Genomic DNA, 26,467 nt, shown 5'->3' on the forward strand with positions numbered 1-26,467 from the left:
TTTTAGTATTTTTCTAGATATGAGGAGATGCAAGAATCAGGCTCATAAAATCTCATAAATATCTAATTATCTGAGGAACTATTCTGCAAGTTTTCCCAGAGCACAGAGTGCCTCACTCTTGGTCTCCACCCTGAGCTCAGCTCAGGTGTGCTACAGGTCAGCAGATGCAGTGGCTCATGTATAGGCAGATGGCAAGTGATGGTAAGTGCCAATTTCCAGTTCACAGTTGAAACATGGAATCTTGGATTGAGAGAACACCACAACTTGGGAGTTCTGTAAGCTTGTGTTGCCCAAGGGAATGCACATAAAGGCAAACTTTGTAACCCCACGAACCAGGAGTATCTGTATAACTGAAATGGTGTAAGTGTCAGTGTCTCAATATGATTTGCGATCAGTGAGCTCCTTTGTGTAAATGTGAATTATTTTAAGAGGCTGAATCATTTAAAAGATCCCTTATGTTAGATTCTTATTTTTATTGACATTCAGAACTTGCCTTGGTTGAAATAAACTTCTAAATGGTTGGAATATTGGATTTATAAATGTGTATTTGTAGTCATTAGAAATGTAAGTACTGTGTCAACATATATAGGACATTTGCCTAATTGTTTATAAGCTGAATAAATGGAATGTTAAATAAAGCAACAGCAGAGGTGAGTGTTCCTTTCCACACTTACTAGTCGCTCAAACCCTACTGATGAGGCATGGCTGTGTAGCAGAGGCAAGGCATTGGCAAACTATGGCCCACAGGTCAGATCTTACCTGCTCCCTGTCTTTGTACACTCTGCAAGCTAGCAATGATTATCACATTTTTAAATGCTTTAAAAAAACAAAATAGTATTATGAGACATGTAAATTATATCACAATCAAATTTCAGTGTCCGTAAGTGTGTCTCAGTGCATTACTACAATACCATTACATTCATACATTTGTGTATTGTCCCTGATTTTGCACTATAGTGTCAGTTCGCTAGTTATGACAGAGCCTATATGCTGACAAAGGCTAAGAGATTTATTATATGGCCCTTTACTGAAAGTTTGGCAATCTTGGGCTAGCAGTTATAAGCTTTGGCACAAGAACAAGACTGAATGGGTTTGAGTGCTGGGTCTGCACTTACTAGCCATGATGTAGGCATGTTTCTTAACAATTTCCTTAACTACCTCATAGGGTGGCTGCAAACATTAATATGTATTGTAAGCAGATTGTCAGGAAAGAGTTCTTTTCTGGAAACTGCTTTTGTTTTGTCACTTTAGCTAAACTATATTTTAAGTAATCTCCAGCCCAAGTGAGGCAGAATAATAACTCAGGTAGTCAGTGTAGGAGCATGGACTTCAATGCATTCTTTGATAGCTATTGACACTTGTGGCCTAAGGGCTCCAGGGGGTAATATCCCCACAGGCCTTTTTTTTACTATAGGGAGTGTACCTATGCCCAGATGTACATTAATCTCTAACCCCCTGTGATTCAGTCTATGGGAAGAGAAGGGTAAAGAAACCATGAGACTTATGGGACATGTCTATCCCTAAAACCCATATTGGACAAGGACTGATATAGGTAATTGGGCAAGGCCAATGGGGGAAAAAACACAATTTTCTGGACCCCACGTTGGACCCCCATCGTTAAGGGATAAAAACCCCTATAGGACAATAGAGATGGGGGCTCTTCTCCCCCCTCTTGGCTGTCCTGGGTGCTATTTGCTTTCCTGTAATAAAGACTTTGCTTGCTTGCTACCTGTGTATTCTCAAAGTTCATTCTTTGGCTCCATGAACAAGAACCCAAATTTTGGGTTCTTCCAGCATCACAAATACACTTTTCAAATCTTTGGATTACACAATACCTCACCTAAGCTTTTTGTTCTTTCCTTAGATCAAAGATATATAAATGAAGGAATAAGTGATCAACAGATGACAGGAGGTGTTCCACAGCCTCCCTTTCCATAATCTCTGGAACAAACTGTGTGATGAAATATCATAAGGAGTTCCTGCTGTGACACAATGGGATTGGTGGCATTTCTTCAGTGCCAGGATGCATGTTCAATCCCTGGACAGGAACAATGGGTTAAAGGACCAGCATTGCCATAGCTGCAGAGTAGATCCTAACTGTGGCTCAGATTTGATCACTGCCCTGAGAACTCCATGTGCTGCAGAGTGACCTAAAATGAAAAAAAAAAAAAAAAAAAAAAACTCAAGGACTCAAGGAGTCAACACATCTGTACCCAGTGGGAGATGGTGATGAATCTGATCCCCTACCTCAAAAATTAACTGAAATTACTTCAACTTTTTACTTATAAAAACTTTCATGGCCAAGCAGAACCTGTCAAGCTGACTATGGAACATGAGTCTGACTTCTCCCCACATTGCCAGCTTCCTGATTAGAGCAACATTTTCATTGCTGTCACACTTGTCTCTGGAGTACTGACTGTCCAGCATTCACTACTAGTAAGACATACAGAGCCCCTAGAAGAGTCCCCAGAAGTAAGGAGTCCTTTATAAGGTTTTTATGGACACTAACTACTGCTGGTGGCTTACTCATCACTGCCCCCAGGATGATCACAGAGGAGTGCATAGGTTACTAGCTTGGAAGTATGCCATTTTAAACAGAATACTCTTACCTTCTTTTTTTTTTAATTATAGTTGATTTACAATTTTGTGCCAATTTCTGCTGTACAGCATAGTGACCCAGTCATACATACATATACTTTCCCTTTCTTATATTATCTTCCACCGTGTTCTACCCCTAGACTAGATATAGTTGCCTGTACTATACAGTAGGACCTCATTACTCACCTATTCTAAATGTAACAGTTCATCTGCTAACCCCCAGATCCCAATCCATTCCACTTTCTCCTCCTCCCCCTTGGCAACCACAAGTCTGTTTTCTCTGTGAGTCCATTCTGTAGATAGGTTTGCTTGTGCCATATTTTAGATTCCACACTAAGTGATATCATATGGTATTTGTCTTTCTCTTCCTGGCTTACTTCACTTAGTATGAGAATCCCTATTCACATCCATGTTGCCGTAGATGGCATTATTTTTTGTTGCTTTTTTTAATGGCTGAGTAATATTGCACTGTATATATGTACTACATCTTCTTAATCATTACCTTAAAATCTATGTAACAAAATATCTGACGTCTGATACAAAGCTAATGGAACTTCCCTGGAACTTGCCAGGGCCATAAGGAGTTGGTAGAAGAGAAGAGAATCAGTGTGTGATGGACCTACAATGGGTTTTGAAACCTTGTATGCTTGAGCTGAATTATAACTCTTCCCATAGCTATATGGCTTAGACAGATCAATGCACCATCATGAGCATTGTTTTCTTCATCAACATATTACAAACAATTATAGTAACATCACAGTTAACCTAGACCTGTTGAATCTCAAAAGATGAGATCCAGATATTTTCAGTTTTTGAAAAAGCCCTGTATGTTTTTTGGGTCCACGCAGGAAGGGTTGAGAGTAAAAAAATTAAAATATCTACATGATTCTATACGAAATAGTGTCACATTCCTAGCAGAGGACCTGAAACTACCGGTCTCCCCAAACCTAACATTCTAAACATAATCCCTTTGGGGATAAAGGAAAACTTCAATCTGGATTGGTCGTTTTCATCCCAAGAAACTAACAGCGATCATTTTTGTGCACAAACAACACATAACAAACATATCTTGCATACAACTGTCTCCCAAAACTTGGAGAAAAAAATGCATCTATTCATCAGTCAGAATTTCCTTAAATTCAACACATTGGAAAAAAAAGTGTTGCCATAACCTTACCAAATTGTGTTAATGATTTGGATTAAAGATTTTAAATATAAAACTTTTATATAAAAGTATTAAAAGTTTGAATTCAAAAAGCACATTATCTTCCAAAATTAGGTCCTTTCTCCTTAAGCACTTTTGTAAGCTTATTAACACATTAAAATCACTGGAGAACCTATAAGGCAGTCCTTGCCCAGCCCTGCTCTCCTCTAAATGGTACACCATCAATACAAAGTCTCATTAACCTTATCACTTTCTAGTCCTTGAGCACAATGGGACATGTCAGGCAGCTGCCACTGTCTGGTACTCAAATGCACAAACTTAATGGGTAGGGAGAACAAGACTTCCAACAGTGTCAGAGCTATTCAGAGGTATTTTCAGCTGGCAAATATGTTATTATGAACCCTCTAGCTATTATTGGAATGTATGAAGTCTTTAATTTTGGTTTAATTATGTTTTTGTAAGAGATCCGTCAATGTAACTTAGAACACTTCTCAAAAGTTCAAGAAAAAAATCAGGAGTTCTCCTTCCCACACAACCTTAGTGACATTACACAGTGTCCTGTGCTGATGTCCTCAACTTCTTCCCAGCTTCTACCTAACTGGTTTTGAAAGATAGCTTAACCTTATGGACTCAAATGTGCAAAGTCTAAGAAGTTCCAAAATAGACTCAATTCTTTTGGGATTATCGCAAAAAAAACTTTTTTTTTTCCTTCCTTTTTAGGGCTGCATCCTCAGCATATGGAATCTCCCAGGATGGGGGTTAAGTTAGAGCTACAGCTGCCGGTATACACGACAGCCACAGCAACACTAGATCCTAGCTGCATCTGAAACCTACACTGGAAATGCCAGATCCTTAACCCACTGAGTGAAGCCAGGGATCAAGCCTGTATCCTCATGGAGACCGGTAGGGTTTGTTAGGGCTGAGCCAAAATGGTAACCCCAGAAAAACAATTTTTAACTGGACTTAATTGTCAGGGATATCAAAAAGTTTCATCTGAGAATAGAAAGGATAAGTTAAAATATTTCATGCAGTATCCTTGTACCTGAGAGCCATAAAAGCAATCCCACCATCACCATCTCCATCATACTCCATAATTATAAATATCATTTATTCAGTATATCATACCTATGAGATGTTTAATATAAAATCAAAAATAATCTTGCCTTGTTAAAAAATAGGGCATAGTTGATTTACAGGGTTGTGTCAATTTTGCCATACAGCACAGTGACCCAGTCATACTATTTTTTACTCATAGTATTTTCTATTATGGTCTATCTCAAGAGATTGTATATATTTTCCTAGTCTGTACAGTAGGACCTCATTGCTTATCCATTCTAAATGTAATAGTTTGCATCTACTAAGCCCAAATCCCATCCATTCCACTTCCTCCACCTTCCCCTTGGAAACAACCTTTTTTTAAATGGTATAATCAAAATTTAGTTAGGAAACCAATCTTGCAGATTAAATGATTTTCAAAAAACAGAAAATTTAGACTGACTCTACAACATAAGAAAAGATATCCACTAATGCTATTTGTTCTCTTAGAGGGTACCATTAATGTTCTGTAAGAAATTAATGCACAGTTGTAAAAAATATCATAGGACATTTTGCCGAATGGAATTAAATTGAGTGTAGTTTCAAATTGCTGTACCAGAGAATATCAAAGACATAGTAAGAACTAGGCTGATTAGTACGTATCAGATACCTTGTCATTGAAAAGACAGTGCAGAAATCCAAGATTACCTGAATCATCAAATAATGTTTTTCTTACCTTAACATAATAAAAGCCATTTACAACAAATGCACAGCAAATATAATACTCAATGGAGAAAAGCTGAAAGCCTTCCCACAAAAGTCCGGAACAAGAAAAGGATGCCCACCCTCACCACTTTAATTCAACATTGTATTAGAAGTCCTAGCCACAGCAATCAGACAAACAAAAGAAATAAAAGGTATCCAAATTATAAGAGAAGAGGTAAAATTATCACTGTATGGAGATGACATGATACTATATAGAGAAAACCCTAACAACTCAAGCCAAAAACTACTCAAACTGATTAACAAATTCAGCAAAGTAGCAGGATAGAAGGTTAACATTCAGAAATCAGTCACATTTCTGTATACTAACAATGAAATATTATAAAAGAAATACAAAAATACAATACCTTTTAAAATTGCACCCCCAAAAATCAAATACCTGGGAATACGCCTGACTAAGGAAGTGAAAGACTTATGTGCTGAGAACAATAAAACATTAATCGAGGAAATTAAAGAGGATTCAAAAAATAGACAGATAGTCCATGCTCCTGGGTTAGAAAAATCAGTATTGTAACAATGGCCATACTTACCAAAGCAATCTACAGATTCAACACAATCCCTATTAAATTACCCATGACATTTTTCACAGAACTACAACAAACAATCCAAAAATTTATATAGAATCACAAAAGATCCAGAATTGTCAAAGCAATCCTGAGGAACAAAATCCAAGCAGGGGGCATAACTCTCCCAGACTTCAGGCAATATTACAAAACCACAGTCATCAAAACAGTGTGGTACTGGTACCAAATCTGCCATATGACCAATGGAACAGAATAGAGAATCCAGGGATAAAACCAGACAGCTATGGTCAAATTAATCTTTGACAAAAGGAGGCAAGAACATAAAATGGGAAAACAACATTCTTTTCAGCAAGTGGTGCTGGGGAAAGTGGACAGCTGCATTTAAATCAATGAAACTGGAAGACACACTCACACCATGCACAAAAATAAACTCAAAATGGCTTAAAGACTTAAACATAAGACAAGTCACCATCAAACTCCTAGAAGGGAACATAGCCAAAATATTCTCTGATATCAAGCCTACAAATATTTTCTCAGCTCAGACTCCCAAGGCAACAGAAATAAAAGCAAAAATAAACCAATTGAGAAATACAAAAATACATACCTTTTAAAATCGCACCCCAGAAAATCAAATACCTGGGAATCCACCTGACCAAGGAGATGAAAGACTTATATGCTGAGAACTATGAAAAAATAATCAAGGAAATTAAAGAAGACATAAAAAATGGAAAGATATTCCATGCTCCTGGGTTGGAAAAATTAATATTGTAAAAATGGCCATACTGGAGTTCCCATTGTGGCGCAGTCGTTAAGGAACCCAACTAAGAACCATGAGGTTGTGGGTTCACTCCTTGGACTTGCTCAGTGGGTTAATGATCCGATGTTGCTGTGGTGTGGGTTGCAGACATGGCTCAGATCCCGTGTTGCTGTGGCTCTGGCATGGGCCAGTGGCTACAGCTCTGATTCAACCCCTAGCCTGGGAACCTCCATATGCTGCAGAGCAGCCCAAGAAATGGCAAAAAGACAAAAAAAAAAAAAAAGAAAAAAAAATGGCCATACTACCCAAAGCAATCTACAGATTCAATACAATCCCTATCAAATTACCCATGACATTTTTCACAGAACTACAACAAACAATCCAGAAATTCATATGGAACCACAAAAGAGCCAGAATTGTCAAAGCAATCCTGAGGAACAAAAACCAAGCAGGAAGCATAACTCTCCCAGACTTCAGGCAATATTGCAAAGTCACAGTCATCAAGACAGTGTGGTATTGGTACCAAAACAGACAGACAGACCAATAGAGAACCCAGACCAGAATAGAGAACCCAGAAATAAACCCAGACACCTATGGTCAATTAATCTTTGACAAAGGAGGCAAAAACATAACATGGGAAAAAGACAGTCTTTTCAGCAAGCATTGCTGGAAAACCTGGACAGCTGCATGTAAATCAATGAAACTAGAACACACCCCTACACCATGCATGAAAATAAACTCAAAATGGCTTAAAAACCTTAAATATAAGACAAGACACCATCAAACTCCTGGAAGAGTTCACAGGCAAAACGTTCTCTGACATCAACCTTACGAATGTTTTCTTAGGTCAGTCTCCCAAAGCAACAGAAATCAAAGCAAAATAAACCCATGGGACCTGATCAAACTGACAAGTTTTTGCACAGCAAAGGAAACCATAAAAAAAAGAGACAATATATGGAATGGGAGAAAATAATTTCAAATGATGCAACTAACAAGGGCTTAATCTCTAAAATATACAAACAACTTATACAACTCAACAGCAAAAAAGCCAATGGAAAAATGAGCAAAAGACCTGAATAGACATTTTTCCAAGGAAGATATACAGATGGCCAACAAGCACATGAAAAAATTCTCAACATCACTGTTTATTAGAGAAATGCAACTCAAAATACTATGAGGTAATACCTCACACCAGTCAGAATGGCCGTCATTAATCTGCTCACAAATAACGAATGCTGGAAGTGGTGTGGAGAAAAGGGAACCCTCCTGCACTGTTGGTAGGAATGTAAATTGGTACAATCACCATGGAAAACAGTATGGAGATACCTTAGAAAACTATCCTTAGAACTACCATATGACCCAGCAATCCCACTCTTAGGCACATATCCAGACAAAATTTTCCTTGAAAAAGACACATGCACCTGTAGGTTCATTGCAGTACTATTTGCAATAGCCAAGATATGGAAACAACGCAAATGTCCATCAACAGATGAATGGATTAAGAAGATGTGGTATGTATACACAATGGAATACTACTCAGCCATAAAAAGAGCAAAATAATGCCATTTGCAGCAATATGGATGGCACTAGAGACTCCCATACTAAGTGAAGTAAGTCAGAAAGAGAAAGACAAATACTGTATGATACCACTTGTATCTGGAAACTAATATAAGGCACAAATGAAAGTTTCCACAGGAAAGAAATTCATGGACTTGGAGAACAGACTTGTGGTTGCCTTGGGACAGGAGAAGGGAGTGGGATGGACTTGGAATTTGGGGTTAATCGATGCAAACAATTGTCTCTGGAATGGATGAGCAAAGAGATCCTGCTGTATAGCACTAGGAACCATATCTAGTCACTTATGATAGAGCATGATAATGTGAGAAAAAAGAATGTATACATGTATATGAAATCAAATAGTAGTAATCATTTAAAAATAATGATGGCTAAAATGAACACCAGGCCAATAATAATAATAATAATATTTCTCTTACTCAGAAAATTGTAAAATTTTAAATTATTTTGGAGGTCATCTTACTGGATTGTCATCATCCTTTCCTGTACCACATACATGTATACACTGACTATAAATATTTCTATGTTATTCTTGTGGATGGTACTTTAAGAGAATTTTCTGAACTTTTTTTCTCCTTATGTCTCTCACTATAATCATTTAGCCACTAAATCATCTCTTTTTAAAAAATATCTTTTTTATTTGACTCAAACTTTGCTTTCTTTCCATTTCTACCCTTCAAATATGAGTATTCTGACTTCTTTTTTTCTTTTCTTTTTATGTTCATACCTGTGGTATATGGAAGTTCCCAGACTTGTAGTCAAATCAGAACTGCAGCTGCAAGCCCACACTACAGCCACAGCAGTACTGGATCCCAGGTGCATCTGCAACTTATCCTGCAGTTTGCAGCAATGCAGGATCTTTAACCCACTGAGCCAGGCCAGGAATTGAACCCACATCCTCATGGACACTATGTCCACTTCTTAATCAACTGAGCCGTAAACAGAACTCCCTGACTCCTTCTTATCAAGACTATTGAAATACTTAATTTCTCCCTAACCATAATTTCTCTTCTATAGTACTCCTCAGTCAATGTTAAAATATTATCTTCCTAAAATAGAGCTTTGATAACTTGGCTGAGATGTCTTTTATTTGCCCCTTTTGCATTCATTTCTACCCATTCTACTCTCTTCTCTGGGTCCATAGAAGCAAACCTGTACAAACAGCACTGACCAGTAATTGTGTTCTCTGTGTTTTCTTTGATTTAGCCCATGAGAATCACTAATCAGAGGTCAGGAAGTAGGGGGACAGAAAGGTAAATGTGTCTTTCACCCTGGCCCCCACCTACTGCATGGTGGTCAGCTTGTAGTCATACTTCATTAAGGAAAGGATACAACTTCTATGGAATTCTGGTCTCAGTAGCTTCGCTGCTCCTCAAATTCTAGCAATCACCTTCCCTCTTGCTTCTCCTGGTCTGATTCTGCTAAGCCCCAGGTTAGCGTTCCCTTCATCCTACCATTACATTTCTAAAACCTCTCTTCACTCAACATTATTCAAGTATCCCTTCAGTTGTTTCCTAAAAAAAAAAAAAAAAAAAGATTGACTGCTCTAATCATGCTACTTCCCAAGTAGATTTTTCCAAATGTCTTCTAATTCATTTAATATAAAGTCTGCTTTTCCAGATCTGTTATAGTGCACTGCTCAATTTAGCCCTAATATGTCACTATTAATTATTCTTTATCACTGAGCTCCACAAACACTATTTTCTGATCAGCCCACATCACTCACTTCTTCAAAAATCCCATGCCTTTCCACATCCATTCTTTGCTACAGAGAATGTAATCTGGCTTCACTGACCAGCCCCTTGGCTCAAAGATCTGCTCTCCATGTCCCTTATTAAACTATTAACAGTTATATTCCTTCTATAGGACCTTTTTCTCCATCCATAAAAGACCGGGCCAGGCATACATTCAAGATTCAGGTTGAGCAATCACAGTTCTAAGGAACTTGGATTTCTTTTTTTTTTTTTTTTTTAATATTTGTACCTGTGGCATATAGAAGTTCCAGGGCCAGGGACTAAACCCAAGTGCAGCTGCAAACTACACTGCAGCTGCAGCAACACTGAATCCTTTAACCTACCATGTTAGGCCCAGGATGAAACCTGCACTTCCACAGAGACCTGAGACACTGCATACAGATTCTCTCTCTCTCTCTCTTTTTCTTTTTTTCTTCTTTTTCCTTTTCAGGGCTGCACCTTTGGCATATGGCAGATGGAAGTTCCCAGGGTCCAGGTTGAATTGGAGCTACAGTTTCAGGCCTATACCACAGCCAATGGAGGATCCAAGCTACATCTTGATTATGCTGTAGCTTGCAACAACACCAGATCCTTAACCCACTGAGGATCAAACCTGCAACCTCATGGATACTAGTCAGGTTCTTAACCTTCTGAGCCATAATAGTAACTTCAGGGACTTGGGTTTCTGAACAGAGTTATAGTGGCTAAATTCTGTGGGTAGTGGAATAACATTGAATTGTGACAAAAGAAGGTCCCTAGTCAACACTGGGTTTTACTCTTCTTGAGGTTTATTTGAAAACATTTACATGATTTCTATGATACATTAGAATATCTTCTTGAATAAATTATTTTATGATAGCTAAATTTGATTTCTCTAACTGAAAAACAAAGGTAATATACTAGGAATTCAACATTTGTTTTTCTTGGAGTATCAGACAGCCTCATTCCATATATTTAAAGCAAGACATCTAAATAAGGTTATAAACCCCAGAGGGTCCACAAGATGACTCATTATTGTGGAAAAAATATTGGGATATTATTTTGTAACAAAATTATTTAAATTATTTTAAAGTCAGACTATATTAACATTTGCTATACAGAATATTCAGAATAACACTGGTGCCCTGGCTAGCCTACAGGTCAGCTGTAAGTTGTCCTATGTATACAGAGGAGAGACATACTAAGGGAAGAATGAGGGCTTTATAAGTTGGAGAGATTTACAGCGGTATTATGACTTTTTTGGGGGGGGTGCACTTGCCACATATGGAGGTTCCCAGGCTAGGAGTTGAATTGGAGCTGTACCTGCTTGGCTATACCAAAGCCAGATCTTAGATCTGCACCATAGCTTGTGGCAATGCCTGATCCTTAACTCACTAAACAAGGCCAGGGATAGAACCCGTCCTCATGATGCTAATAGTGTTCCTTAACCACTGAGCCATACCAGGAACTCCGCAACTTTTTATCTTAAATTTTTAGCAAAAGTTAAATTATAATAGTTTAAGTGTACCATGTTAGATGGGTTTAAATATTAGCTTAAGTGATGAATTTAAGACGCTTAAATTTAAGACAATGATGAGAGGAGGGAAGTGACCCTGATTTGTTTTTGTAACATTCAGAGATTCACAGTTTTTGTCATGCCGAAGTACTTAAAAGAGCTGACACGTGTAAAAATAAGTTAATTGGATTTCTTTTAAAAAGATGTTTCCAAATATACTGAATTTTTGGTGATAAAAAGTTGTTGTCAGTGGTTTATCAGCTGGCAGGTTTTCTTTTAAATGCAATATTTACTGTGCCCTTAAGATAAAAATCATAATTTAATGAGTGAGAAAGTAACTTAATTTTGAAAGAAACTCTGCTGAATTTCAGTATTGGTTAAAGTTTCTCTCAATATGACATATTATTGCAAAAATCTGCTCATTTACATAAAATTTAACATTTCTACATTAAAACATGGAAATAGAAATTTCCAATCAGTTTCAAATTCTCCAAATGGAGATAATTATTGAGCTTTAAATGATTTGCTTTAAATGATTTGCTTAAAATATAAAAATACAGTGCATTTGAAACATTTCAAGAATAATCTATCAACATCAGTTATAATGGAAAATGTATAGCTTATCTCAAGTAACTGCCTTTCATTATTGGAAAGGAAAAATAAATAACATAATTATCAAATATGGCCAATTTTGAACTTTGACATTTAGACATATATATTTCTCAGCTATGTCAAAAAACTCTTTAAAATCAAATATAAAAATCTACTGAACTTAGAACCAAAACTTTAAAATATCATTAAAATTAAAGGGTTAAACTTTATTTTTAAATATATTAAAACATTTTTAATAATCTTTAGTAAATTCAAACATGTTTGGGTATGACTAAAACAAATTAATGTAATAATTTTAAATGTCATTTTCGTCTTGTCTTAATTTTTTTCCCATTTATATAGACTATAAAATATATACATATATTACTCTGGTAGTCTATGTATCTGATTTATTAATGAATTATATAACTGTAAATGATAGCTTATTTATGGATATTATATATTATTTTAAGATACATTTTAAGATATCTATAATATATATAACATTTATGATGTATAGTAAAATAATAAATATGATTGTGCATTTATAATTTATATATAACTGTATTATGCATATAGATGTTATATAAATAAATCTTGCACATATAAATATCTATATTTGCAGGTGTTCATTTTTATTTTACTTCTTGGGCAATTGGAATCCAAATATTTTGGCAATGTCAGCCTTAGCGATGAAAAGTTAAAGATACATGTGTTGTTCCTAGTTTATAATTGTTGTACCTTTATGTGGAGTTTTACTTTGGTATTTATTTCTCTTTTTGTATATATTTGAAATTTCCTAATGAAAAGCTTCTTAAAGTAAAATATTCCTGCTTTTATAGCTGTAATAAGTAAATCTTATGAATGGAGAAATCATTTTGAATAAGGAGAAAAACCTCTTTGGGGTAATGATGAAACAAAGATCCGTATTATGTCTATCCTGTACCACAAAGGGTTTCTGAACCTGAACTGCTGTGTTTTTCCTTTCACTGAATTCCTCTACAAACTTGCTCTGTAATTACTTTTAAGGTTCTTAATTTCACATTTATGCATTGTAATATATTTCATATATTATGTATTTTCACATTTATGGATTTCTCATAAGCATATATATCTGGTCACTTTAATTATTTCGTCTGTTCATTGGAAGCAGACATTGTGTTTCATGGTTGTTTGTGTTCTACTTTGTTTTCTCATTATTCTCCATTTTTTCACTCAGGCCAAAATAGATCCTGGATAAATCTGGCTCTCAACTGCACATCTGGAAGTAGCTAGGAAGAATAGTCATCCAACTAGCTGACCTCACTTTGCAGTCAAGGTCACAGATCTCAAATAGACTATAATATACCCTTTGTTCTTTTAATCTGGTACTTTTCCACATGACTATTTTGAACTTTCTTTTTTATCTAAACTTCCAAAATCCTTTGGTTTCTTCTCACTCACAGGAGAGGATCTTGTGTTCTATTTCCTAAAGCAATCAGAAAAAACCTTCAGAACAAGTTCTAATCAGTGCCTCTACTCACTTTCCTGAATCTATGACCCCCTTTGCACCTGCTGCTAGGGATCAATAGCCTAGATCCATTCTTGTCCTGAACTAGATCACAGCTGGTCTTGTCTGCTCAGAGACTCCGCTCTCACAGTGACCTTTATCCCTTCTTCGAAACCAGTGTCTCTCTCTCCATTTCATCTCCTCATTAGCACATGAACTATGCTGTGATTTCTCTCACCTTAAAAAGTGAGTCCACTTTGCCCTCCAACTCCACCATCACATTTTCCCAAGCTTCAGAGAAAGATTTCTCAAAATGTTCTTCTTTATATGCTGAGTCCATTCCCTGCAAACTCACTCAATCAGGCTTTTATTTCTACTTCTGCTAGGAAACTCTTATCAATGTCACCAATGTTCCTTCAGTTGGTAAGTTCAATATTCAGTTCACCAGACCTCATTTTCCTTGATCTACAAGCAACTTCACCCTAGGTAATTACTCTCTCCTCCTGAAACTCTTTCTGTACTTCCCAGAAGTAAAAACTCTACTGGTTTTCCTCTTTCTTCCTGATCATTTTTTTCTTTTCCTCCTTTATTTGTTTATCTGGCTCTTAAACATTGGAGTCTCTTGGTATTCTCTCTTCTGTTTTCTACGTATACATAGTAACTTGACGGTGGCATCCACTAAAGAGCATCCACAAATATAAAATTATTATGGTATATTTAGAAAATATGGAAAAGAGGAAACAACCCATGTAATCACCTGACAATTATTATTTATAATTTTGCAGTATTTGTTTCAAGTTTTTTTCAAAATAAAGTCATGTTTTCATTGTAGAAATAATATTCTTATTGTGATAAGCACAAAAATACAGAAAATGTTAAGAAAGTAAGGTCATCTAAACACTGGGGAGGGGGAGAATGGGGAGAAGAAGTAGAAGGGGAGGAGGAGGAGAAGAAGGAAAAAAGAAGGGGAAGATGGATGAGGAGCGGGAGAAGGAGGAGAAGTAGTAGAAGAAGGAGAAGAAGAATAGGAGAAGGAGCAGGAGGAGAAGGGGAAGAAGGGGAACCCTATGCTCAAAACATCAAAGCTTAGCTCCACCACACTATCTCTCCTCAGGCTCCAATATCCAACTGCCTACTCAACTTCTCCACTTGGGTGTCAGGTTAGTATCGTAAATGTAACAAGTCTAAAATGAAGCTTCTATTATTTTGCTCAAAATTTCTCCTCTTCAATCTTCCTCATTTTAATATGTGGAAATTCCATTCTGTTTGATCAGACCAAAGAATCTTCTAGCTTTTCTTTCACATTCCATCCTTCAGTCTACTCTCCAAAGAACAGCTAAAGTGAGCCCATAGAAAATTACGAGATTATGTCACACCCATGACCCAGATATCTCAGTAGTATTCTCTTTTCAAAAAAAAAAAAAATATTTGTACACTGGGTTTTAAATGTAAAAATCTATTGGCAAATCAAAAAATTAAAAAAAAAACCTTTTTTGTATCATTTCTACTATTGCCAGGCCATCAAAATAATTTGTTGATAAGGCAAAGTGGATATTATTGATTCCTGCAGTAAAGGAGAACATTGTAGTCTGGGGATCAGTAACATCTTGAAAGGGTGTGAAAACACTAGCATATTTATGAGGATTTTTTTTAAAAGTAGGTCTTTCAATGTGGGTGTTTAATTGAATGGCAAGGATCATGATATAATAGTGTAGGATTGGTAGACACAGCAAGATGAAAATTTCAGGCAAGAATTTTATGAAGAGTCTTGGTGAATAAATAATTTGATGCTGTCTGTGCAACATTTATTTTCCTGGGCAATTGTTTTATGGAAGGGCAGTCTTTTTGATGAAGATAATGGCAAGTGAAAGCATGTTCTATGAAGATAATTTACAGCTAATGGATGGCTTACAATATCAGACCATCCAAAGAAGGACACAATAAGCTTTGCCTCTACTATTACAAAAAACCACATAAATACCCCAAAAATGAATGAGTCATTCATATTATATGTTCTCATGATCTTTTTCATGCTTGTCTTATAGCAGTCAGCACATTCATTACAGTAGCCATGTTCTTATTTATCTTTCTTGCAATAATAAGAGGTCTCTTGGAGTTCCATTGTGGCTCAGCAATTAATGAACCCTGCTAGTATCCATAAGGTTGTGAGCTCAATCCCCAGCCTTGGTCAGTGGATTAAGGATCCAGCATTGCCATGATCTGTGGTCTAGGTTACAGACACAGCTCAGATCCCGCGTTGCTGTTGGCTGTGGCATAGGCCAGAGGCTTCAGCTACTGTTGGACCGCTAGCCTGGGAACTTCCATATGCCGTGGGGGCAGCCCTTAAAAAAACAGAAAAAAAAAAGAAAGAAAAAAAAGAGATCTCTTATAGGTCATGCTTTATTAATATTTGTGTGGCCAGATCCTCAGATCCTAGCATAGAACTTTATAGTCAATAAGAAAGACACATGGATATTTGATGCCTCTTTTGTGATTTTATTTATTTTTACTTTTAGAGGAGAAAGTAGACATCTAAAAGTAAATGCTAGAGTCTGTTTTTTGTTTTGTAGATAGGTTTATTTGTGCCATATTTTAGATTCCACATGTAAGTGATATTATATGGTACTTGTCTATCTCTTTCTGACTTACTTCACTCAGTATGAAGAGTGAAGTAAGTAATTGCAACCATGTGGCTGCAAATGGCATCATTCCGGTTTTTTTTATGGCTGAGTACTATTCTATTGTATATATGTACCACAACTTCTTGATGGACATTTAGGTTAGAATAGATAAGGAATGAGGTCCTACTCTATAGCACAGGGAATTATATCCAATATCTTGAGATAGAACATGATAGAAGATAGTATGAAGAAAAGAGAGTAAATATATACACATATATGACATATATATGACACATAGATATATATATTTATATATATGACTTGGGTCACTCTGCTTTACAGCAGAAATTAACACTATAAATTAACTATACTCTAATAAAAATAAAAAAGAAGCAAAAAATAAAAGTAAATGTTAGAAAAATCTCACCACCACGTGGTATAAGACAGCTGAGTGAAGTAATAAATGACTAGTTCTGTGCTGATTACACACTCCACTAGGTGAAAATATCATTTCTGTTTTCTTCCTATGCATTCCTCTGACAGTGATGGGTAATCCTCCCCTCTCACTATTCCTCTGTCAATGGAACTTTCTGACTTCTTCATGGAACATTCCTCATATCAGAAGGCAAATAAGAGACATGCAGATAGGAGTAAGAGAGAAAAACAGAACAGGGATGAAGTCTGAAAGAGATAAAGGGCAGGGACTCCAGGGCACAGAAATGAAGAGGAAAACCTGGTGTGTGGGACATGTGTATCTATTGACCTTTGCATTAGACAACTTTGCTGATGCAAGAAAATCAGGGTCAGCAGTAAATTCTGGAAGGTGACCACATTCAAACTGAGGTACTGGAAAGACTTGGAGAGAGGTGGCCATAGGGAAGAAGATGCTTCTGAGCTGAAGAGGTGAATCCACGTCATTCTAAGTGCTTAGAGGAATAAATTTGGGTGTATGCTCCTCAAGCTTAAGTAACTGAATGGTCTTTGAATAAGCCTGTCACATTTATGTTCATTTTTTTGTGTATTTTCCTGTATACTAATTAGTTCTGTTTTGAAATTTCTGCTTTTCTCCAAGGAAAGCTAAAACTTTCTTTTCTGTTTGATTGCTCTTTTGTTTAGAAAGAAGTTCAAGGGACATCAAAAGCTTGTTTTAAGCAAGATCATTTTACTCATTAGTATTGTATAGGCCTTATTTTGATCTATAAAGTTTTTTTTTTCACATTAAACATTTAGCCAGTGACCTTGAAGTGAGGCAAAATTCCAACTCAAGTGTCAGCAGAATAAAATGTCAGTTTTTATGAAAATTTTGCTTATGAATTTTAAATGTGAGAGTAATGTTCTTTGGATTTTAAAAACATTCCATTCCCTCTCACCTTTATTATTACTATAACCTTTCATATTTCAGACAAAGACTTTTCAGTTGTTTAAATTTAGTTACTTTCAACAGAGACCTTATGAATAGTGATCATCAAAATTTTACCATTTGCCCAACGTAATTTCTAGAGCTAAAACTGTGATATTGAATAAAGCACACAGGTATGCTCTCAATTCTTTTATCATAAGCTTTCTTTTGGAATTTATTTTCAGTATTGTTTTATTAAATGTCAGAAATACTAATGTGCTACTATATGGGCTGAATCTGGATTTGGAACAAAACCCTAGATTAAAAAATTATCTGAAATTGGTAGGATTGGAAAAATAGAAAGAAGATCCTTTATCAAAAAATTGTTATAGAAGTCTGAAATAAAGCTGTGTAGCACAGCTACTTTAGAGGTAGAATTTATTTATTTTTCTTGTTGAATCACTGCTTTAATTAAAAACTTTACTTAACATTTTACAATTATGCAGGGACACCCACATCCATCTGCCTAATTATATGCATTGAAAATAAGGTTATACTCACTTCCTATATAATAGCTATATTAATTCATGTCAGTTAAAGAAATTATATTTAATTATTTAGTCCTTTTTATTTTATTTTTATTAGAGTATAGTTGATATGGTGTCATGTCAATTTCTGCTGTACAGCATAGTGACATGATCATACAAAAATATATATTCTTTTTCTCATACTATTTTTCATCATGTTCTACCCCAAGAGGCTGGATATAGTTCCCTGTGCTGTACAGTAGGACCTCATTGCTTATCTATTTTAAATGTCATAGTCTATATCTACAAACCTCAAATTCCCTGTCCATTCCACTCCCTTACCCCTCCCCCTTGACAACCACAAAGTCTGTTCTCTATGTCAAAGAGTCTGTTAATTAATTAGAATTTTCTCTTTATTTTTTTATAAAAGAAGACATTGTATAATATCCCTTTCCAGATCCTTTCTTCTTCCCAGCTAAAAAAAGAAGAGTCAAGTATTATGTGAATTCCTATTGAGAATTTGAAACAAATAGCTTCTATTAGTTTCCATTAGCCACCTGGGAATATTTAGAACAATTGTTTTTCAAATGTATGAAAGAATTTCATTGCAAGTTAAAGAAACCTAAAGCATTAAAAACCCTTTAAACAGAACTTGACTATAGTAATAACTAACATCTGAGTGTTTTTAAGTGTCAGACACTGTGCTAAGTCTTTTACATGCATTATCTTGTTTAAATATTATAATGAGTCTGTGAAATAAGCACCTTAGGATAGAATAAAAACTAAGATGCAGAGAGCTCTCTCACTGTCCCACAGATAGTTGTTGTGTGGGATTTGAACTGGAGTTTGTCTGGCTCCAGCAGCTACTGGGACCTGCTCAAATAGCTGCTGCTCCCCTTGCTATGAAGACCAGAGCCTCCAACCTCACAAACTCTAAGCTTGGTCCTCCAAATGAGAGATTTACAAGCCATCACAGGGTTCCCCACCTTCTTGTTTTCCCTTTCCCTGAAACTAGCAGTGTCCCCAGTGGGACTGTTCCTACAGTGTGAGTCTCAGGTGATGCTGACACTAAACAAGGCCACCAGACAGTAATGAACATGCAAGTAAGAGTTCACTGGTACAGACATTGAGATCCCCAGGCTGTTTTTTGTTACAGCATGATTGTGTCTAACTTGACAGACATGCACACTGTTCTACTAGTGCCTCTATTTGCTTATCCCTGCCCCCTCCCCATACATAGAGAAATTTATTAGTCCTGTGAATTTTTCTTTATTGCCAATAAACTAGAACATAAAAATTTTCACCCCTGCAGAACATTCTGGATATATTATAAAGTCCTTTGGTGAGCTTTGCAAGTATATACCACAATTAAATAATGAGGGCAGGAGAATTATAAAATGCCCCCTTTGGTTGGATGCTGTACAAAGGTCATGTCAAATACTAGAACAGAGTCTTTTCAGAAATCATTTTCCATCATCCACTGTTCATCACACCTACTTCTGAACTGGCTCCACTCTCTAAAGTTGTCTGTGAACACAGTTTAAGCAGAACATTTTATAAGTTTCTTGAGTTCCCAGTGTGGTCCAGCAGGTTAAGAACCTGACTAGCAGCCGTGAAGTACGAGTTCAATACCTGGCCTCATTCACTGTGTTAAGGATCCTCCAGTGTTGCTTCAAGCTGTAGTGTAGGTCACAGACGTGGTTCTGGTACTGCACAGTGAGGCCCTAAAAACAAAAACAAAAAAAAAAAACAAACAGAAAAAAACAGCTTCTGTTGACAGGTGCAGATCCTGAGACTGCTCATCTTTGAGGTGATTATACTGCCTTCCTACTCACTCTCTTGCCTTTAAAATAGGACTTACACCCACTGCCACCCAGAGGCTTTGATTGCAAAGACTAAAGAGTGCCTCATCTAGTTTTTAGTCTCTTGGACCTTTCAGTGGGCTGGCAGAATCATAGGGATGGGGATGAATAAGGTCAAATGCTTTTGCATTTACTACATTTTAGTAACCACACTCAGCTGCTTCCCAACAGTGTGGTTGAATAAAAAAGGAGAGACCACAATACTCTGCTGCCTACAGACCTACAGGTGGACATGGGCTTTATTTGGAAGGGTTACCTGATAGATGTTACTATCATTTTATTTTTTATCTTTGGCCACTTGGCAGCATATGGAGTTCCCGGGCCAGAAATCAGATCCAAACAGCAGTTGATATCTAAGCCACAGCTGTGGCAATGCTGGATCCTTTAACGCACACGCTGGGCCTGGGATTGGACCTGTGTCCTGACACTGTGGAGAGACCGCCCATCCCATTTCACCACAGTGAGAACTCCACTCTTATCCTACTTTAAATTCCATCTCTTTTGGCTCAGCTTGTGTCCATTGATTTTTGTTTGTTTGTTTGTTTGAAATCTGTTAAAAAAAAAGATAAACAGCCATGAATTTCTCATTGGCAGCCACTTGTGTGTATAGAAAATGACTCATTGGTGCTCTAATTGGACAGTCATAGCTCAGCCTTTATCAGACATGCCCTGCTTTTTACCACCATCCAGGTCCTGACCTTGTGTCCAGCAAGGAGTTACTTTGTAGACAAGGGCTCTGCTTCTGTGATGAGAGGACCCATATATCAAATGCCTAGATACAGACTAAATAGAAACTTTGAGCATGGTGTAAATAGACTTTAAATGTTTACCTTAGTCTCTTCTTTATGGCTTGGTCCTAGCAAAAGTAGCTTGTCACTTCCCCAGCTGTGCCTTCTGGCCCCAATACAAATTTGGTAGCAAATGATTTTAATACAATTGAAATCAACAACAGTTCTAGAAAACACAATTAAATATTTAAAGAAAGTGCCTCATTTACACCAGCAGATTTTAACATTTTCAATGGTTAGGTCATAGTTAAAGGCAGTAAATGTAGGAAATGTGTTCTAGGAAATTCCATCAAAAGGAACATAAATGACAGCAATTAGAAAAGGGGGTCAGGAGTTCCTGTCGTGGTGCAGCGGAAATGAATCTGACTAGGAAGCATGAGGTTGCAGGTTCAATCCCTGGTCTTGCTCAGTGGGTTAAGGATCCAGCATTTCCATGAGCTGTGGTATAGGTCGCAGACATGACTCGGATCCTGCATTGCTGTGGCTGTGGCATAGGCTGGCAGCTCTAGCTCTATTCCACCCCTAGCCTGGGAACCTCTAGATGCCAAGGGTGTAGCCCTAAAAAAAAAACTGGGGTGGGGGGCAGGACTTATCACTGATTCTACACTTCTTCCATATGGTATAATGTGAAATGGATTATTGGGTCTTCCATATGAATTGTCCTTTCACTCTGCTACTCATTTTACTTAGTGCTCTAAAAAAAAACAAAAACAAAAACAAAAACAAAAAACCTATCTAGATCAGCGCTGTCCAACAGAACATTACATTTTGTAATGATGTAAATGTTCTATAATTCTGCATAATCTAATATTGAGCCACCAACCACATGTGCCTAATGAGCATTTAAAGTCTGGAAGTGCAACTGAGAAAATAGCCTTTTACATTACATTTAATTTAAATGGATTTAAATATCTACATGCAGTGACCACATGCAGCAATCAAGTCTGGACCACATATTACTTAAATTCATAGAATCACAGATCTTTAGTGTTTCAAGCATTTTGCAGAGAATCTGACCTAAGCTCTCTGTTTTGTGACTCATTCATTAGGACATTGATTTCTGACATTATCCTTAGAAAGATTTTGCTGTCAAATATAGTTACTTCCTTCATCTAATCACTACAAGTGAGGTCAGAGTCCAGGGGTTTCTGGGTTTCACCGTCCCATCTTAAAACTGTGTTTATCAACCATAATACTGTTCAAGTATGCAAATAGTATTATTAATGTGGTGAATGATAAACGTAACAGATGCTACAAATCATCTTAAGTAATGTTGATTGCCCTTACAATTCATAGAATTAAAAACAAAAAATGAATTTGGGTGTGAGTGTGTATTTGGGGAGAAATGAAGGCTGGAGAAGTTATTCCTGCAGAAATATTGAGAATATTCTTTTTTGTTGTTTTTGCTAGAAACAATGCCTTATTTATTTTTGCTTCTTCAGTTGTGAGCACAAGGATTTCAATTTGGTAGGTAGCAATATTGCGCAATTGATGTGACAAGGACTTATTGAAACTAAGTGATTGCTCTGAGGAAGGTGAACAGCTTCCCAGTGGTTGGCATCTGGCCACAATAGATTGACCAGTGAGTGTGTTATTTTACTGGTACCTGATGCTGGCTTTATATTGGGATCCCCTGAGAAACTTAAAAAAATTCCAAGCTCCAAATCCAGGGATTGGTGGCCTAGGCATCTGTAGCTTTAAAAGCTCCCCAGATGATTCTGGGGAAGATGATTGACTTGGTAGATGATGGTTAATAAGGAAAAGTTCAGATATATTTCAGAGTTAAGATTAACCTTGACTCTAATCTATTACCTTAGAATATTCTAAAGAGGACCATAACTGGACTAATGAAAACACATATCATTACTATAAGTTGGGACATAAAGCTCAATGAGGCAAGAGAACATCCAGGACAAAATTGGTGTATTCTATTCTCAGGGCCTCACATATCCACAGATGTGCCTAGAAGCCTGGGGAGCTCAAGCTGACAGAATCAAATGACTATGGCAGAGAATGTGGTCCTGGGAGGGAAATCACTCTTGAGAGGGAAACAGAAGGATTTTGGTCCAAGGAAGCAGATTTCACAGCAGGGCTTGGGCAAATGGAAGAAAAGGTATGCATATGGATGGCTCAGATATTTGAATAATAAACATACTTGCCAATAACTACTATCACACATGTAATGCCTACTATTAGTCACACCCTCTTTCACGTTCTGTTAAGAAATTTTTCTTCTAATTTCACATAAAATAGTTTTTTAATTTTTTTTGTCATGGATTAGTTGACCATAAGTGCTTGGGTTTATTTCTGGGCTTTATAGCTTGTTCTATTGATCTATATTTCTGTGTTTGTGCCAGTACCATACTATTTTGATGACTGTAGCTTTTTAGGATAGTCTGAAGTCAGGGAGCCTGATTCCTTCATCTCCATTTTTATTTCTCAGGATTGCTTTGATTATTTAGGGACTTTTGTGTTTCCATAAAAATTTTAAATTATTATTTTGTTATAGTTATGTGAAGAATGTCGTTGGTAATTTGATAGGGATTGCACTGAATCTATCAGAAAGAGAAAGACAAATACCATATGATACCACTTCTATGTGGAATCTAAGATACGGCACAAATCCTATCCTATCTACAAAACAGAAACAGATCATGGACATGGGGAGTTCCTGTCATGGCTCAGTGAAAGCAAATATGACTAGCATCCGTGAGGACACTGGTTCAATCCCAGACCTCACTCAGTGGGCTAAGGATCCAGGGTTTCTGTGAGTTGTGGTGTAGTTTGAACACGTGGCTTGGCTCCCACATTGCTGTGGCCATGCATAGGCCAGAGGCTACAGCTTTGATTCGACCCCTAGCCTGGGAATCTCCATATGCCATGTGTGCAGCCCTAAAAAGACAAGAAAAAAGAAAAAAAGCATAGAGAACAGACTTGTGTTGCTAAAGTGGAGAGAAGGAGTGGGCTGGATAGGGAGTTTGACTTGGTAGATTCAAACTGTCACGTTTAGAATGAATAAGCCATGAGGTCCTGCTGTATAGTACAGGGAGCTATATTCAATCTCTTGGGATAGAACATGATGGAAAATAACATGAGAAAAAGAATGTCTATACATACACACACACACACATATGACATATATATGACTTGGTCACTATACTGTACATCGGAAATTGGCACAACATTATAAATCAACTATATTTTAATAATTTTTTCGTTTTGCTTTTTAGGGCTACACCCAAGGCATTTGGAGATTACCAGACTAGGGGTTGAATCGGAGCTGCAGTTGAGGCCTATGCCACAGTCACAGCAATGCAGGATCTGAGCTGCATCTGTGACCTACACCACAGCTCACAGCAGTGCTGGATCCCCAACCCACTGAATAAGCCAGGGATTGAACACACATCCTCATGATGCTAGTCAGATTTGTTTCCACTGAGTCAAAATAGGAACTCCCCCAATAAAAGTTTTTTAAAATAGCTGTTTAGGGTTAGGATTGAAGTGGATTGAACCACTGGAAGGCCATGAGAACCAGTAACATACAATGAAGAGGCGACTTTGGAGGAGGTTCTAGGGTTCAGAGGGGTATGTCTGTTCAAATGAGATTGTATTTCTCCATTATCTGCTTATCAGAATACTTTATATCCATGAAGTATAATTTTGGAAATTAAAAGAAAAAACTCCAAGGATTATAAAACTTTAGTTAGTACTTTGATTTGAAAACATGGGCCTCAGGGTGTTCCCGTCATGGTTCAGTGGTTAATGAATCCGACCAGGAACCATGAGGTTGAGGGTTCGATCCCTGGCCTTGCTCAGTGGGTTAAGGATCCAGCGTTGCCCTGAGCTGTGGTGTAGGTCGAAGATGAGGCTCGGATCCCGCGTTGCTGTGGCTGTGGCGTAGGCCGGCGGCTACAGCTCCGATTCGACCCCTAGCCTGGGAACCTCCAGATGCTGCGGAAGCAGCCCAAGAAATGGCAAAAAGTCAAAAAAAAAAAAAAAAAAAAAAAGAAAAAGAAAAAAGAAAACATGGGCCTCAACTTCCAAATGAAGTTAATGAGAATATTTGAACAAATATAAAATTTTTGACAGTGACTGCAAAGCACTAATGTAGCCAGTATCCTTTTTTTTGTACAGAGAAGTTAGAAAGATCTCTTTATTACATACCATAAAATTTAAGTAAAAACTCTATTTATGCTGTATCTGTTCATCACAAAGATAAGTTTCTGATTCAGTCTTTTCCAAAAGAAAGAGACTTACTGTAATTTACAGAGATATCTTTTTTGTTTGTCGTCTGTTTTGTTTTGTTTTTTAGGGCCGCACCCATGGAACGTGGAATTTCCCAGGCTAGGGGTCGAATCAGAGCTGCAGCTGAGGACTACACAACAGCCACAGCGACACAGGATCTAAGCCAGGCCTGTAACCTACACCACAGCTCACAGATCCCCAGCCCACTGATCCAGGCCAGGAATGGAACCCGCATCCTCAGGGATACCAGTCAAATTCATTTCCACTGTGCCACAACAGGAACTCCCAGAGATTTCTTTTATGAATCTCTCATCTTAGACTCTACTTCTTACTTTGAGATTATATTTTTTTATAGAAAATTATATTTTGGCAAAAAAATTGTATTTGTTCACTTAAAGTCAAAGTAAGTATATTCCCAAAGCCTAGCTTAAAACTTTGTATGTGCATGGAATAAATGTTGGCTGATTGACTGATTTAGATGAAAAATAAGAAGGACCTTAGACAGCAGTCGAAATTTGGGGTGGCTTGGTAGCTCAAGAATATAATTCCATGTGAGACAAATATGGGAATCTGTGGGTGCATGTGTTTTCATGGATTTCTGATTCAAAAAATAGTTCTTAGCTTTGGAAATAAGAAATCATATAGATGATAATTTTTTAATATCTAGGTCCATTTTGAAAAAAGTAAACAGATACAGAACAAAAACTTTATAGGATATGACTCTGATCTCCACCGAAACATTTCAGGAAGTCTAGAGTCAACAGGGAAATTAAAGAAAATTGACCAAATATTGACCTGAAAATTCTAAAAGTAATAAATGTGAAAATTGTTATCAATAATCATTAATCTTTTCATTATTTATAAAAAGGAAAAATTCATCTTAATATGGTCAATCGGTTTTTTCCTGATAGACAGTGTAGTCCTTGGCACCAGCTCAAATACTACATGACCAACGGAAGCTCCGTTCCTCTGTGGAGGCAAGAAAATTTGATAAACAATTGTGAGAACTGTAGAGTGAATTACTTCATTCCCCAGACTCAGGAAACACACTTGATGATGTGTACTTAGGTAAAAGAATATAATTCTAATTTTATACCTTTACTAGCAGGGCACTAGAATGCAGGATTTGTATCTTTTTGAATTAAAAAATAAACATTTTTAAAGGAAACAATAGTTGAATTGTTCTATATATGTTAGAATAGAGAGATTAGAAATTACAAGGGGTTATTTAAAACCCTAAATAGTGTTTTCATTTTCAGAAAATACAAATAATACAAGATAAACCTATTTCATGCCTGATGAATAATTTTATTGCTCTATTAGCATTTTGAATTATAGAT

This window comes from Phacochoerus africanus, chromosome 10 (genome assembly GCF_016906955.1).
Source record: "Phacochoerus africanus isolate WHEZ1 chromosome 10, ROS_Pafr_v1, whole genome shotgun sequence".
Lineage (NCBI taxonomy): Eukaryota > Metazoa > Chordata > Mammalia > Artiodactyla > Suidae > Phacochoerus > Phacochoerus africanus.